The sequence below is a fragment of the Stegodyphus dumicola genome, chromosome 1, assembly GCF_044657685.1.
Source record: "Stegodyphus dumicola isolate Sdum_Otavi_A_Nest chromosome 1, ASM4465768v1".
NCBI classification, from domain to species: domain Eukaryota; kingdom Metazoa; phylum Arthropoda; class Arachnida; order Araneae; family Eresidae; genus Stegodyphus; species Stegodyphus dumicola.
This window is the reverse complement of record NC_140768.1, coordinates 18,495,444-18,509,686: the sequence shown is the minus strand read 5'-3', so window position 1 is coordinate 18,509,686 and position 14,243 is coordinate 18,495,444. Positions and strand designations below refer to the sequence as shown.

The 14,243-nt window shown below is 33.3% G+C and overlaps 1 protein-coding gene across 8 annotated transcripts in view; it reads right to left on the bottom strand.

The window, feature by feature from the left end:
* Positions 1–14,243, bottom strand: part of LOC118184546 (polypeptide N-acetylgalactosaminyltransferase 13-like) — a 558,492-nt gene that overhangs the window by 398,577 nt on the left and 145,672 nt on the right. For 2 of the 8 annotated variants that reach the window (XM_085813195.1, XM_085813216.1), the window contains exon 1: positions 9,185–9,316. The exons of the other annotated variants lie outside the window; for them this stretch is intronic. The gene's annotated coding sequence lies outside the window, so the exon portion shown is untranslated. Of the gene's footprint in view, positions 1–9,184; positions 9,317–14,243 lie in introns of those variants that run through there. 8 annotated transcript variants of the gene reach the window in all.

The following is a 14,243-nucleotide window of genomic DNA, read 5'->3' as shown; positions in this document are numbered from 1 at the left end:
ACTCACTAAGATTATATTTATATTTTTTATATCTTAGTGAGTTTTATATATTTTGAAAACTTAAATGTCAGCTTTTACTAAATATAACTATTTTGTTATGGAACATATAAAATATTGGGTTTCGTAATTTTTTTATTAACGTTCAGTGTTTAAATTAAAAAGTGACAAGACATGACTATTTGACAAAAAAGTGAAACACTGTATAAGAAAACTGTGGACATAATGTATATTAAAATTGCATTTTCTCAAAAATGAGATACTATTTCATAAAGCAATAGAAAATAATAAAACAGTTATACTAAGGAGCTTTAGGGTACAGATTAAAAAGAGCTTAGAAAACTCTCTTAGCTACACTTAAAGTATCATTTCGAAGCAAACACTGAAGATTCTGTGCTACTTTGAATAAAATATAAATGTAAAGAAGTCTGAGAGGAAAACATATTTCCGCATCTAAAAAATTAATATTGCTCAAATCTTTCAAATATAGTTTTGTGACAACCACAGATATATATCCGTTCATAATTATTGGTTTCCGTAACGAATTAACCACTCAAGGAATGATTCAATTCAAACAAAATGAGCTCATGCGTGGATTCTGTATTCAGATCAAAACATAAATTAGTGTCGCCCAACCGGGATAGTGACGCTGAGTGCTGTACCAAAGGACCCGGGTTTGAATCCCAAAGAAGGCATGGGTGTTTTTAAATGTATAGTGTCTGTGCGGCATGGGGGCACTTTAAATAAACGGCGAGCTTCTCGAGAAGTTGGAGGTAGGGGAAGAGGGGTAGGAGACCGTCGGACCAGTACCCTGGGGGTGCTCTCCATCGTAACTGGGGGGAGGAAGGAGCGAAACTGTATAAAGTCGATATGTCACCTGTATGGTGGGCAAGGCTCTTGTCAATAACAGGTGCGCAATACTGACACCTTGCGTAGATGAATTTCGGGGGCTCGCTGTGATGTCAGAGACCTGATCTGATGTTACTGTCGATAGAGTGGGATAAGTCACAACAACGACACATACATTAGTAAAAGAATCACTCAAAATTCAACAGCCTTTAATTATGTTTGTCCTTTCATCTACTGATGATTCTCTATTAAACTCTTAGTATCTGCAACATGACTACGAATCAGTATCCTTTACAGAGTCCAAGTATCTGCAACATGACTACGAATCAGTATCCTTTACAGAGTCAAAGTATCTGCAACATGACTACGAATCAGTATCCTTTACAGAGTCCAAGTATCTGCAACATGACTACGAATCAGTATCCTTTACAGAGTCCAAGTATCTGCAACATGACTACGAATCAGTATCCTTTACAGAGTCCGCTAAGAAAATATCCTGCAGGTAGACTTATTGATTTGCCACAGTCGTCTAAAACAACCGACCAGTTTTCAATGAATGCGCAAAATTTTAGAATCATAAAATATTAACTTGTCGTTATCCATCTTTCCAATACAGAGACTACAAAAACAGGGTTTACAATTTAAAAGCAGCCTAAAAAAAATAATCTTCGAAGTGTAACTGTTTATAATAAAAGCCTTTGCAAAACGATCCGAAAGAAATGCTTCAAAATGATCATTTTCCCAGTTCAATACCGATATCCCAGCAGTATGACAAGTGTTAATTTTTTAATTTTAAGCTCGTTACGTCATCTCATTAAGAACGGTATAATGTGCTTACCTTAAGGAACGCTGACAAATCCAGTCACATTATTTTAAGTGACTTAAATAATGTGACACCCAGTCACATTATTTTAAGTGAAGAAACAAAACTTTGCAATAACAATACCTTAACTTGCAATTATTGACTTCTCCAGTATAGCCTAGAATAATATCCTACTTAAATAATGTGACACCCAGTCACATTATTTTAAGTGAAGAAACAAAACTTTGCAATAACAATACCTTAACTTGCAATTATTGACTTCTCCAGTATAGCCTAGAATAATATCCTACTTAAATAATGTGACACCCAGTCACATTACTTTAAGTGAAGAAACAAAACTTTGCAATAACAATACCTTAACTTGCAATTATTGACTTCTCCAGTATAGCCTAGAATAATATCCTACTTAAATAATGTGACACCCAGTCACATTATTTTAAGTGAAGAAACAAAACTTTGCAATAACAATACCTTAACTTGCAATTTTTGACTTCTCCAGTATAGCCTAGAATATTATCCTACTTAAATAATGTGACACCCAGTCACATTATTTTAAGTGAAGAAACAAAACTTTGCAATAACAATACCTTAACTTGCAATTATTGACTTCTCCAGTATAGCCTGGAATAATATCTACGTGATATAAGAGAAAAAAAAAAAAAAAAAAAAAGGCTAACTAACGCAGTTTTAATCTCAAAATTATGTTCTATATTTCCTTTCCCACCATGCGTAACAAAATACTTATTTTCAATTCAATACAATATGGTATGGTCATAAAGTGAAATTTTTACAAACTTTGCATTTCAAAATGAACTACAAATCTTTCGCTTACCTTTAAGAACGATAGCCTTTAAGAACGATAATATCTTACTTAAATAATGTGACACCCAGTCACATTATTTTAAGTGAAGAAACAAAACTTTGCAATAACAATACCTTAACTTGCAATTATTGACTTCTCTAGTATAGCCTAGAATAATATCCTACTTAAATAATGTGACACCCAGTCACATTATTTTAAGTGAAGAAACAAAACTTTGCAATAACAATACCTTAACTTGCAATTATTGACTTCTCCAGTATAGCCTAGAATAATATCCTGCTTAAATAATGTGACACCCAGTCACATTATTTTAAGTGAAGAAACAAAACTTTGCAATAACAATACCTTAACTTGCAATTATTGACTTCTCCAGTATAGCCTAGAATAATATCCTACTTAAATAATGTGACACCCAGTCACATTATTTTAAGTGAAGAAACAAAACTTTGCAATAACAGTACCTTAACTTGCAATTATTGACTTCTCCAGTATAGCCTGGAATAATATCTACGTGATATAAAAGAAAAAAAAAAAAAAAGGCTAACTAACGCAGTTTTAATCTCAAAATTATGTTCTATACTTTATTTCCTTTCCCACCATGCGTAACAAAATACTTATTTTCAATTCAATACAATATGGTATGGTCATAAAGTGAAATTTTTACAAACTTTGCATTTCAAAATGAACTACAAATCTTTCGCTTACCTTTAAGAACGATAGCCTGTAAGAACGATAATATCCTACTTAAATAATGTGACACCCAGTCACATTATTTTAAGTGAAGAAACAAAACTTGCAATAACAATACCTTAACTTGCAATTATTGACTTCTCCAGTATAGCCTAGAATAATATCCTACTTAAATAATGTGACACCCAGTCACATTATTTTAAGTGAAGAAACAAAACTTTGCAATAACAATACGTTAACTTGCAATTATTGACTTCTCCAGTATAGCCTAGAATAATATCCTACTTAAATAATGTGACACCCAGTCACATTATTTTAAGTGAAGAAACAAAACTTTGCAATAACAATACCTTAACTTGCAATTATTGACTTCTCCAGTATAGCCTAGAATAATATCCTACTTAAATAATGTGACACCCAGTCACATTATTTTAAGTGAAGAAACAAAACTTTGCAATAACAATACCTTAACTTGCAATTATTGACTTCTCCAGTATAGCCTAGAATAATATCCTACTTAAATAATGTGACACCCAGTCACATTATTTTAAGTGAAGAAACAAAACTTTGCAATAACAATACCTTAACTTGCAATTATTGACTTCTCCAGTATAGCCTAGAATAATATCCTACTTAAATAATGTGACACCCAGTCACATTATTTTAAGTGAAGAAACAAAACTTTGCAATAACAATACCTTAACTTGCAATTATTGACTTCTCCAGTATAGCCTGGAATAATATCTACGTGATATAAGAGAAAAAAAAAAAAAAAAAAAAAAGGCTAACTAACGCAGTTTTAATCTCAAAATTATGTTCTATATTTCCTTTCCCACCATGCGTAACAAAATACTTATTTTCAATTCAATACAATATGGTATGGTCATAAAGTGAAATTTTTACAAACTTTGCATTTCAAAATGAACTACAAATCTTTCGCTTACCTTTAAGAACGATAGCCTTTAAGAACGATAATATCTTACTTAAATAATGTGACACCCAGTCACATTATTTTAAGTGAAGAAACAAAACTTTGCAATAACAATACCTTAACTTGCAATTATTGACTTCTCCAGTATAGCCTAGAATAATATCCTACTTAAATAATGTGACACCCAGTCACATTATTTTAAGTGAAGAAACAAAACTTTGCAATAACAATACCTTAACTTGCAATTATTGACTTCTCCAGTATAGCCTAGAATAATATCCTACTTAAATAATGTGACACCCAGTCACATTATTTTAAGTGAAGAAACAAAACTTTGCAATAACAATACCTTAACTTGCAATTATTGACTTCTCCAGTATAGCCTAGAATAATATCCTACTTAAATAATGTGACACCCAGTCACATTATTTTAAGTGAAGAAACAAAACTTTGCAATAACAGTACCTTAACTTGCAATTATTGACTTCTCCAGTATAGCCTGGAATAATATCTACGTGATATAAAAGAAAAAAAAAAAAAAAAAAAAAAAGGCTAACTAACGCAGTTTTAATCTCAAAATTATGTTCTATACTTTATTTCCTTTCCCACCATGCGTAACAAAATACTTATTTTCAATTCAATACAATATGGTATGGTCATAAAGTGAAATTTTTACAAACTTTGCATTTCAAAATGAACTACAAATCTTTCGCTTACTTTTAAGAACGATAGCCTGTAAGAACGATAATATCCTACTTAAATAATGTGACACCGAGTCACATTATTTTAAGTGAAGAAACAAAACTTTGCAATAACAATACCTTAACTTGCAATTATTGACTTCTCCAGTATAGCCTGGAATAATATCTACGTGATATAAGAGAAAAAAAAAAGAAAAAAAAAAGGCTAACTAACGCAGTTTTAATCTCAAAATTATGTTCTATATTTCCTTTCCCACCATGCGTAACAAAATACTTATTTTCAATTCAATACAATATGGTATGGTCATAAAGTGAAATTTTTACAAACTTTGCATTTCAAAATGAACTACAAATCTTTCGCTTACCTTTAAGAACGATAGCCTTTAAGAACGATAATATCTTACTTAAATAATGTGACACCCAGTCACATTATTTTAAGTGAAGAAACAAAACTTTGCAATAACAATACCTTAACTTGCAATTATTGACTTCTCCAGTATAGCCTAGAATAATATCCTACTTAAATAATGTGACACCCAGTCACATTATTTTAAGTGAAGAAACAAAACTTTGCAATAACAATACCTTAACTTGCAATTATTGACTTCTCCAGTATAGCCTAGAATAATATCCTACTTAAATAATGTGACACCCAGTCACATTATTTTAAGTGAAGAAACAAAACTTTGCAATAACAATACCTTAACTTGCAATTATTGACTTCTCCAGTATAGCCTAGAATAATATCCTACTTAAATAATGTGACACCCAGTCACATTATTTTAAGTGAAGAAACAAAACTTTGCAATAACAATACCTTAACTTGCAATTATTGACTTCTCCAGTATAGCCTAGAATAATATCCTACTTAAATAATGTGACACCCAGTCACATTATTTTAAGTGAAGAAACAAAACTTTGCAATAACAATACCTTAACTTGCAATTATTGACTTCTCCAGTATAGCCTAGAATAATATCCTACTTAAATAATGTGACACCCAGTCACATTATTTTAAGTGAAGAAACAAAACTTTGCAATAACAATACCTTAACTTGCAATTATTGACTTCTCCAGTATAGCCTGGAATAATATCTACGTGATATAAGAGAAAAAAAAAAAAAAAAAAAAGGCTAACTAACGCAGTTTTAATCTCAAAATTATGTTCTATATTTCCTTTCCCACCATGCGTAACAAAATACTTATTTTCAATTCAATACAATATGGTATGGTCATAAAGTGAAATTTTTACAAACTTTGCATTTCAAAATGAACTACAAATCTTTCGCTTACCTTTAAGAACGATAGCCTTTAAGAACGATAATATCTTACTTAAATAATGTGACACCCAGTCACATTATTTTAAGTGAAGAAACAAAACTTTGCAATAACAATACCTTAACTTGCAATTATTGACTTCTCCAGTATAGCCTAGAATAATATCCTACTTAAATAATGTGACACCCAGTCACATTATTTTAAGTGAAGAAACAAAACTTTGCAATAACAATACCTTAACTTGCAATTATTGACTTCTCCAGTATAGCCTAGAATAATATCCTACTTAAATAATGTGACACCCAGTCACATTATTTTAAGTGAAGAAACAAAACTTTGCAATAACAATACCTTAACTTGCAATTATTGACTTCTCCAGTATAGCCTAGAATAATATCCTACTTAAATAATGTGACACCCAGTCACATTATTTTAAGTGAAGAAACAAAACTTTGCAATAACAGTACCTTAACTTGCAATTATTGACTTCTCCAGTATAGCCTGGAATAATATCTACGTGATATAAAAGAAAAAAAAAAAAAAAAAAAAAGGCTAACTAACGCAGTTTTAATCTCAAAATTATGTTCTATACTTTATTTCCTTTCCCACCATGCGTAACAAAATACTTATTTTCAATTCAATACAATATGGTATGGTCATAAAGTGAAATTTTTACAAACTTTGCATTTCAAAATGAACTACAAATCTTTCGCTTACTTTTAAGAACGATAGCCTGTAAGAACGATAATATCCTACTTAAATAATGTGACACCGAGTCACATTATTTTAAGTGAAGAAACAAAACTTTGCAATAACAATACCTTAACTTGCAATTATTGACTTCTCCAGTATAGCCTGGAATAATATCTACGTGATATAAGAGAAAAAAAAAAGAAAAAAAAAAGGCTAACTAACGCAGTTTTAATCTCAAAATTATGTTCTATATTTCCTTTCCCACCATGCGTAACAAAATACTTATTTTCAATTCAATACAATATGGTATGGTCATAAAGTGAAATTTTTACAAACTTTGCATTTCAAAATGAACTACAAATCTTTCGCTTACCTTTAAGAACGATAGCCTTTAAGAACGATAATATCTTACTTAAATAATGTGACACCCAGTCACATTATTTTAAGTGAAGAAACAAAACTTTGCAATAACAATACCTTAACTTGCAATTATTGACTTCTCCAGTATAGCCTAGAATAATATCCTACTTAAATAATGTGACACCCAGTCACATTATTTTAAGTGAAGAAACAAAACTTTGCAATAACAATACCTTAACTTGCAATTATTGACTTCTCCAGTATAGCCTAGAATAATATCCTACTTAAATAATGTGACACCCAGTCACATTATTTTAAGTGAAGAAACAAAACTTTGCAATAACAATACCTTAACTTGCAATTATTGACTTCTCCAGTATAGCCTAGAATAATATCCTACTTAAATAATGTGACACCCAGTCACATTATTTTAAGTGAAGAAACAAAACTTTGCAATAACAATACCTTAACTTGCAATTATTGACTTCTCCAGTATAGCCTAGAATAATATCCTACTTAAATAATGTGACACCCAGTCACATTATTTTAAGTGAAGAAACAAAACTTTGCAATAACAATACCTTAACTTGCAATTATTGACTTCTCCAGTATAGCCTAGAATAATATCCTACTTAAATAATGTGACACCCAGTCACATTATTTTAAGTGAAGAAACAAAACTTTGCAATAACAATACCTTAACTTGCAATTATTGACTTCTCCAGTATAGCCTGGAATAATATCTACGTGATATAAGAGAAAAAAAAAAGAAAAAAAAAAGGCTAACTAACGCAGTTTTAATCTCAAAATTATGTTCTATATTTCCTTTCCCACCATGCGTAACAAAATACTTATTTTCAATTCAATACAATATGGTATGGTCATAAAGTGAAATTTTTACAAACTTTGCATTTCAAAATGAACTACAAATCTTTCGCTTACCTTTAAGAACGATAGCCTTTAAGAACGATAATATCTTACTTAAATAATGTGACACCCAGTCACATTATTTTAAGTGAAGAAACAAAACTTTGCAATAACAATACATGAACTTGCAATTATTGACTTCTCCAGTATAGCCTAGAATAATATCCTACTTAAATAATGTGACACCCAGTCACATTATTTTAAGTGAAGAAACAAAACTTTGCAATAACAATACCTTAACTTGCAATTATTGATTTCTCCAGTATAGCCTAGAATAATATCCTACTTAAATAATGTGACACCCAGTCACATTATTTTAAGTGAAGAAACAAAACTTTGCAATAACAATACCTTAACTTGCAATTATTGACTTCTCCAGTATAGCCTAGAATAATATCCTACTTAAATAATGTGACACCCAGTCACATTATTTTAAGTGAAGAAACAAAACTTTGCAATAACAGTACCTTAACTTGCAATTATTGACTTCTCGAGTATAGCCTGGAATAATATCTACGTGATATAAAAGAAAAAAAAAAAAAAAAAAAAGGCTAACTAACGCAGTTTTAATCTCAAAATTATGTTCTATACTTTATTTCCTTTCCCACCATGCGTAACAAAATACTTATTTTCAATTCAATACAATATGGTATGGTCATAAAGTGAAATTTTTACAAACTTTGCATTTCAAAATGAACTACAAATCTTTCGCTTACCTTTAAGAACGATAGCCTGTAAGAACGATAATATCCTACTTAAATAATGTGACACCCAGTCACATTATTTTAAGTGAAGAAACAAAACTTTGCAATAACAATACCTTAACTTGCAATTATTGACTTCTCCAGTATAGCCTGGAATAATATCTACGTGATATTATATATATATATATATATATATATATATATATAAATAAAAAAAAAATAAAAAAAAAGAGGCTAACTAACACAGTTTTAATCTCAAAATTATGTTCTATAATTTATTTCCTTCCCCCCCTGCATAACAAAATACCTATTTTTAATTCAATACGATATGGTATGGTATGGTATGGTCATAAAGTGAGATCTTTACAAATTTTACATTTCGAAATGAACTACAAATCTTTCGCTTACCTTTAAGAACGATAGCCTGTGTCCCCAACGACAGCGAATCACATTTATAAATCCATCACGCCACCCATTCGAAAAACAGAAAGTTCGAACATTCCTCCTGATGCGCTCAGCAATCGCCCAGTATCTCATTTCTGCATGCTTTTATGAAGAGAAATCGAACTGAAAACCAGTTGCTAGTCAGTGGAACGAAAGAGTTTTCCCTCCCTACCAGTAAGTGTATTCTAGTGACACCGATCCGCGCTACGCGACCTTCCTTGAACCGGTCCGAAGATTTTGAGGAGGTCAGAGGCCTCTAGGGGGAAGGTCACTTATGATGTGCAGACGAACATCATTCCCAGAATAGGTATTTTTAATTTTTCTTTTCTCTCTCTCTTTTTATTAGAAGACTCTTTTAAAAATTTAGTTGCACAATTATCATCGTTATATACACTGAAAGTATGTTATAATTTCTGTCACTTTCACTCGTTTTTATAACCTAATGTTTTAAATTATTTACTTAGAAACTTAAGACCCGCCTTTTGAACTGCCACTAGGGCGGCAATATCAGCTGATACGGCTCCCGCTGATTTAATATCGTTTCGGTTTACTACGGCCGAAAGTATATTTAGGAAATTAAATGTTAAATGGTTAAAATACAGAAACCCAAATAGTCTACCATGCAAATTCCGATATTAATCATGAATGATTCAATATAAACAGGCAGCTTTTATTCCGCATAAAAAGGTGCTTAAATGCAAAAGCACAAGTGTTATTACTTCCTCATTAAAAACAAATTAAAAAGTCGAATTACTTTATTTGACAGGCACGGAAGAAAGTATAATATAAATGTACAATGTACACTTTATTACCATTTAACTATGCTGACAATATTTTTAAATGCTGTCACATTTTTAAATAAATATGAGATTGTATACTGGTTCCCAAAAATTAGCAATTTTCGTTGAATTTCACTTCCTAAAAGTCACTACAGATACAGATGGTAGCAAGCAAGTATTGCATGTTACAGCCAATCCCGTCTGACTGCCCGAACGCATTATTGGCAAGACACACAGCATGTTCGAACACATGGCAATTAGCCAGACATTGCACACACCAGCATTCTGAAGGGTTTGAGGACGTTTACTTAAATTCCGATACGATGTGTCTGTAACTCTGAAAGATAATTTTGTTGATTCGTGTCTCTATGGCTGAAAGAAGACGAATGGAAGATAGTGAGAGTTGACATGCTGTTGGGCGCATTGAAGCAGTACAGTGAATCTTAAGACATCGCTGTTTTCTTTGGCGTTAATTATTTAATAATTTCTGCGGAAATAATTCCAGAGAAGTAAAACCCTTGTTCGAAGTCCTGTGCCCATTCAACCAAAGATTACCATCCTTCCTGAAGACCGGTACATTGCTGTAGTAGCCAAGTGGAATCGACAAGCGAACTTCACAACTGTTAGATCTACGGCTGCAGCATGACTAGGTAAGATACTATCCACCAGAACTGTGCCCAAAGGTTTCAAATGAAAGAACTGTACGTCTCAGTACCATTAATCACCTAGCACAGAGTGACAAGATTAAAGTGCTGTCCTTAACATCGCTGTTGGACTGAAACAGATTGGTACAACGTTCTCTTTCCAGACGAGTCCAGATTTGCCCTGGAATTACATGATAAGCGTGTAAGGATCCGAGGAAGACACATGCAGTAATTCCCAGAACATCATCGAACATCACGCGCATATTCACAAAGCCTGCAGAACGTTTCTTCTATGGTCTCCTCTCAGTGGATGAAATGTCTCCTTGACGGTCATTTTAGGAATGGGGCGCTATCGCCTTGTAGGCTTTGTAACGAACCCAAAACACACCGTGTGAGAGTTTTCAGTACAGAGAAGAGAAACGGCATTTTAAATAACCTACTACGGCAAACATTTTAAATAACCTACTGATCTCATTAATAGTTTATTTGTATTTGGATAAACAATAAACTGAAAAACTTCGGTAATTATTTGCGAGAAAAGTGTTTACTTAGAAATGGTATATGTACTTTTTTGCCATTTATGTTAGAAAGAGTCGGTTCTGTAAATTTCCATGGCGCATTAATTTATGCAAGTAAAGGAATAGTTAAAAAGAAGTGTAGAATGAACGGAAAATATACAACTTTCAAAGCACATCCACAAGCGTTATGCAAGGTCTAAACTCTGAACATCGCGGGGAGCATGACATAGTAACATAAACCATAACGCAAAATAAACCAAACACTCAATAAACATTTAAGGCCGTCGGATACCTATTCTTTTTACTTTAATTATGAGTAAGTCTCATTAAAATTATGTTTTATTCGAGGATGCGCTATTTCTACACAAACGCTTTTTGGCACACCACGCTCATAAACAAATAACACGCCCAAGGACATCTGAAAGATTTTTAATGAGATTAAAGTCCAAAAAATACGACAGACACCTCATACGAGAAATATCATTTTCTAGATACTTGTTAAAGATATTGGCTCGATGTGATCGGGCATTTTCATCGACAAGGAGCAAATCAAGGTCATCTGTTGCAGCGCCATCTCACAATAGGATGAACGACGTCACCGCACAGGCGTTACAGAACCGTCTTTAAACGTGGGAAGCTAGATGCGATGTCCCATTGAAATTTCAGCCCACACCACGATGAATGCTTCCACTTCTGAATGCGTGATGGGCATATTCACAAAGCCTACAGACCTTTTCTTTTTCGGTTTGCTCCGATTGGTTAAAACAGTAAACGTGGGGTTACAGAATCTTGTGCTCCAAGCATTCAGAAGCAGAAACATTCATCGTGGTGTGGGCTGAAATTTCAATGGGACATCGCATCTAGCTTCCCACGTTTAAAGACGGTTCTGTAACGCCTGTGTGGTGACGTCGTTCATCCTATTGTGAGATTGCGTTGCAGCAGATGGCCTTGATTTCCTTCTTATAGGTGATAATGCCCGATCACATCGAGCCAACATCTTCAACGAGTATCTGGAAAATAAACGATATTTCTCGTTTGAGGTGGCTGTCGTATTTTCTCGACTTTAATCTCATTAAAAATCTTTCATTTGTCTTTGGGAGTGTTGTTTCTGCATGTTTAGCAGATCTTCAATCTTCAAAGATCATCTTCAACCGATCTTGGACAGTTGGAAACTCCCTTATGGAATGGCCATTGTTGGCATCTCTGACATTGATCCCGTCATTGAAAGCACGGCAATCGCTGTAAATTTTCTGTGAAGGGCTAGAATGGACACAAACCTTAATGTAAATTTTGTTTATTTGCTTTTAGCTCTAATAACAATTTTTAATGGCACAAATGTGACGGTATCATATAATTTACGAATATTAAACATTGTTTTCATCTTTGTACACAATACTTGCTTTCTTTCTTATATATTCACCTGCAATTTTATGTTAATGAAACCTTTACTTTTCATTTTTGTTTATTTTACCGTGCTTGGCTTTTAGAAGCCAATGTTATACTTATTGTTGCGAAACGCCCAGCTGCGGTCAGATAGCTTCCCCGCTAGTGTTGCCAGAAAATGGCAACGAAAGGCAGGGTTGCCATATTTGGCGGGAAATCGCCCATTTGATGGCATTTGGGGACAAAATTGGCGATATGCCATAGATGAAGCGAGAACGTTCTAGAACGAATTATTACCCGTTTTCCGGAGAATGTTCTCAAAGGCAGGCCAAAGCTATGTTACTGATTGTTTCACCGTGTTTGTCAAGAGTTTTTAGACAACTGTAGCGCGTCTTAAGAGGTTATCACACATGGCTACAGTCCCTCCTAGACGGAACTTTTCTGAGAAACGAGATTTTGGTAGCATTTGTTTAAACGGGAGGATTCCTAGAAAAAAAGAGCCCTGCCTGAAGCGAAGTCCCGCCTAGCAAAGGAAACAATGTTGCGGCTAAGCGGAATTTTTCAAACCTCAACGAAAATGGCTCGGCTGGACCTTAGTCCCGGGTAGAGACAACCAATCAGACGAAAGTTCTTCTTCTGAAGCCTTACGTGGACCCAATCTGAGGGGTAGTAAATTAGTGTTTGGCGTTCAAGTCTTTGTAGTAAGTGAAAATGGTAACCTAGCTACGTGGGTTTCCTGGAATTGTGCGGGTTCTGAGAAGTGTCCCTTTCGACGTCAAATCCCGCGAGCCGAAACATAATGTGATTGGGAGCTTAGGTCGTCTTTTCGACGACCAAAGCGTGACGATTGTAGCGCATCCAGGGTAATACTGACGAATAAATTATGTTTTTATTCTTCATCAAGAGTTGTCATTAATCACTCCAAATCTACGAACCCGCAGAACCCAACAATATATAGTGTCATATTCGTTTAAAATAACTATATTTCATGCTAGGTATAGCTATATTTCGCAGATACACATCATTCATTTCAACTCGTCTAAGTAATACCAAAAACTTCAGTTACATAGCTAGATTGACAATTAGTCGCTTTTAAATAAAGTTTATAATACTTCGAGCGAGGAGTTCAAAGCTCGCCCCCCCCCAGAAAAATAACATATAAACTGAAAGGCAGCAAATGCATATGGGTGCTAAAGCAATACAAAAATAGCATCTCAACCAAGCATACAAGACAGTTACAAGAACAAGGAGACAAAATAAATAAACAAGGAAGAAAAAACAACCCAATTTCCAATTTAAATTAGGCCATACTACATTTTTGACTGACACTTTTCACACATTTAAAAAATTTTAAACGCTTATTCTTTTTACTTCCTTGTACGAAGTAAAAAGCAAGTATTGTAATCGCGAAAAGCTTCAGGCAGCATATTTCAACGAAAATATCCACTTTGATCGCTTTCGAATGCAATTTAACGATGTTTCTGCGTGATATCTGTACGTAAGGACAGAATAAAAGACTCTTTTCCTAAAAAAAAAAAAAAAAACTAAAAAACTGCTTTAAAATGAATTCTGAAGAGAATTTTTCGTGGCGTCTATACGAACGTATGTACGTACGTGCGTACGTACGTATCTCGCATAACTCAAAAACGAGAAGCCTCAGAACGTTGAAATTTTGTATATAAGACTACTATAACATGTA